Source organism: Artibeus jamaicensis, unplaced genomic scaffold (assembly GCF_021234435.1).
Source record: "Artibeus jamaicensis isolate MK-2021 breed Jamaican fruit bat unplaced genomic scaffold, CSHL_Jam_final contig_233, whole genome shotgun sequence".
Classification (NCBI taxonomy): domain Eukaryota; kingdom Metazoa; phylum Chordata; class Mammalia; order Chiroptera; family Phyllostomidae; genus Artibeus; species Artibeus jamaicensis.
The window spans coordinates 50,746,674-50,749,932 of record NW_026521486.1 but is presented as its reverse complement, the minus strand read 5'-3'; positions in this window follow the sequence as shown (position 1 = coordinate 50,749,932).

The following is a 3,259-nucleotide window of genomic DNA, read 5'->3' as shown; positions in this document are numbered from 1 at the left end:
CATGCGGGAGGAGGGGGGAACACTGAGTGTCTGTCTCGGGGCTGAGAAGTGGAAGTTGTTGGACTGAACCTTCCTTAACAGGTTGAGCAGCCGGGCACAGCGGGCGGAATGGGAAGTGGCCGGAAGCCACTGAGACCCCCGTTGCTGGGACCTGGCAGTTGGAAGCAGATGAGAAGGTGCAGTGTGCCCCAGGGAACCAAGGGGCCTGTGTGGCCATAGAGGAAGCGGGGCCCTCCTGTCAGTTCCCTTTGTGCAATTCTTCTTCCTGCTCCTCTCCACCCAGAAGCAGGCCTGGCAAGCAGGCCGAAATGCCACTGGCATGAACCCAGCACCCACATAGCCAGGCATGGGCTGGGGTTCCCCTGGTAGGCTGGGCCTACTCTGTACCTGGATCAGGGAAACCAACCTCCGTGTGCTTCACCCACAGGTGCTACATCTAAGGAGAAGTCCTGGGGCCTTACGGCCTGGTGCCTGCCCAGCCCCAAATGCATGCCTGACCAAACCCTAGCTTAGCGGGGCTTCTGCAGCTTAAGGAGGCTTCCTTCTACCTCTCTCTTTTTCAGGAGGGGCCATCAACCTTCTACCCCACCTACAGCATGGCCATGGTAGGAGGTTGTCAGAGGTCCCACCCTATGCTGAGCAGGAACTGAAGGAGAAATGCCAGGCCTCTGGGAGTCAACCAGTGGTGATGGTACTTGTGACACCCCAGGCTGAGGACCTAAGATCAACCACAGGCCCGTCCCAGTCAGCCCAGCTCTGCCTGGCACGTAAGCAGCCTGGTCCTGCGGGGCAGGCTCCACTGCTGGCCCCAGGGGCCAGGGGGACTTGCCACCCCGACTTTCCTCCAACCCAGCTGGGGTCTGTTCACCTAGCCATCTGAGGCTCCTGATGTGCCCTGCGTCGCAACACAGAGGAACCAGTGCCCTGTGCAGAAAGGTGGCCTTTTAGTCATTTCAGGAAGAAACGGTCATCAATCACCTACTACGTACGTGCCAGGCCCTGTGCCAGGCACTGGGTCACTGAAGCAGCAAAAGCACCACCAGGCCCTGCGCTCACAGAGCTCAGAGCTCCACGGGAGAGGCAGAACAACTAAACAACCCACAACAAATAATTACAAATTGGGCTAAGTGCTGTGAAGGCAGGAAAGAGTAATTAGCCTGCGCTTACCTCTCCCTGGCTCCAGAGGCCTGCCCTCATTATAGAATGCCCACACCTGCCAGACCTCCCCAGCACGCCGCTGGCCGACGAGCCTGGCTCACCTGGCACAGCAAGGGGGTTGGCAAAAGTTTGAGAAACATTTGATGAGCTAAACTTAAAAACAAAAATTTTTTTAAAAACAGCAATCATCCAGGTGGCCGGTACAATCTAATTCTACAAACCACTGTGGCCCAGAGAAGCCAAGCATTTGGCCTCAAACCATACAGCTAGTGAGTAGCAGAGCCCAGACCAGAAGCCAGGCCTCCTGCGTCCAGGTCCAGAGCTCTCCCATGGCCGTATGCTGCCCCCCTAGTCTGTCTTGAAGCACCTCACAGCCTCCAGGAATCTGCAGCCTCCTGGCCCCTCTCAGACGCCTCCTTTGCAGATCAGCACTATCCAACAGAATCATGGGCAGTGGTGGAAGTGTCCCAAGCCCACGCTGTCCAACACGGACACTTGGCATCACTCGGCAGGCTCGGGGGAATGGGGCCAGTTTGGAGGGGTGGAAATTGGCAGGGGATGTGGAGAGAGGTGGGTGTGGAGGAGCTAAGACAGAGAGAGGGAGAAGGGCAACAGGTGCAAAAGGATCCTGTTTGATGTTCCAAGGAATCTTCTAGACTTTATCCCATAGTCCGCGGGGAGCTGCTGAAGTACTTTATGCAAAGTAATGAAATGATCGTGTTCTGCCCAGGCCCCTGAATCAGTCAGTGCTCCTCCAGGCTCCGCAGCACCTGCAGTGACACTGGCTGTCGTCGTGGTCACCGTCCACCCACACTGCCTCTCGCCCCACAGCCCTTCCGACTTCCTCAGCCTGAAACCCACGTCTCCTCCCCTCCTGGGCAACTCTCCCTCTCCCTGCAAGCCTTTGCTCCCTGGCCCCACTGGGAAGACCTCGCAGACCCCTTCCCCCAACCCAGCTCAGTGCCTCTCCCGGCCTCTGTGTGGAAGAGGCTTTATGCTCACTGTTTTCATTTCTCTATCCTTGCGGTTAGTTCCCCTTTCTTGGCCCTTGCTCATCCCAAATGTACTTTCGGCTTCCCTATCCCAGCTCCAGGGCCCTCGGAAATGTTTTTTATATAGCAATATGTTGCCCGAAGACCCTCAGCCCTGGTCCTAGGCATCCCATTCCCAGACCCTGGCTGCTGGGCAGGGCCTCCCTCCTTCACCCTCAGGAGAGGCCTGCTCAACGGGACAAATCAAAGAAAAGAGGCTGGAGTTTCCAGCCTCATCAGGGAGAGAGCTCTGACCCAGTGAGCATAGATATGGAGGTGTGTTTAGGAGAAAGAAGAAGAGATGGACAGGAACATGAGCAGGCTCATCTGGGAAGGCTTCCTGGAGGAGTGGCCTGACCTTGCCATCATTCCCTGGAGTGAAGCTAAGATTCTTTCCTGCCCAGACACTTCCTGCCTATCTCTCCAAGAGTCACATCTTACCCCAGAGCCCCAGCCAGGCTGGGATGTGCTCACTGAAACATCCACCCAACAACTACGCATCGCTATGCTGCATCATTCCAGGCCTGCCGGCTCCATGGGCCAGGCTTCCAGCCAAAGGGAACCAGGCACAGAGGAGGAGCTGAAACTGTGACACGGGGATGCCATTCCCATAAGGCCATCGAGCCGGGCTCCCCAGGACTGAGAGACGAACCCTGAGCCGGGTCTCTGAGTGGGCAGGACACTCTCACAGGCACAGGAAGACAGGGAGGCAAGAGAGAAGAGGCGGGTGAGGGTGAGAGGGAGACAGGGCAGAAGTTGGGCAAGAGTGATGTGAAGAGAGAAATGGAAGGCAGGAGAAAGCAGAGAAAATGAGGAAACTCCCCCTTACTTCTTTGAGGACCAATTTCAGGAGGCTTCTGGGCAGCCCGGCCGACCCTTTTCTCTGGCCAGCCCTTGCCTCTCTTCTGCCTTTCCTCTGTCTCCTGAAAGATCCGCATTGTATCCTGTCACCAGTCACAGGGAATCCCAGGCACGGTGGGAAGACTTGAGGGGGTGGGAGGGGGACTGAGCTTTCTGTCCCTGACTATGTGAGGACCAACCAGGACAGGTGTCCAGAGTCCCAGAGGGTC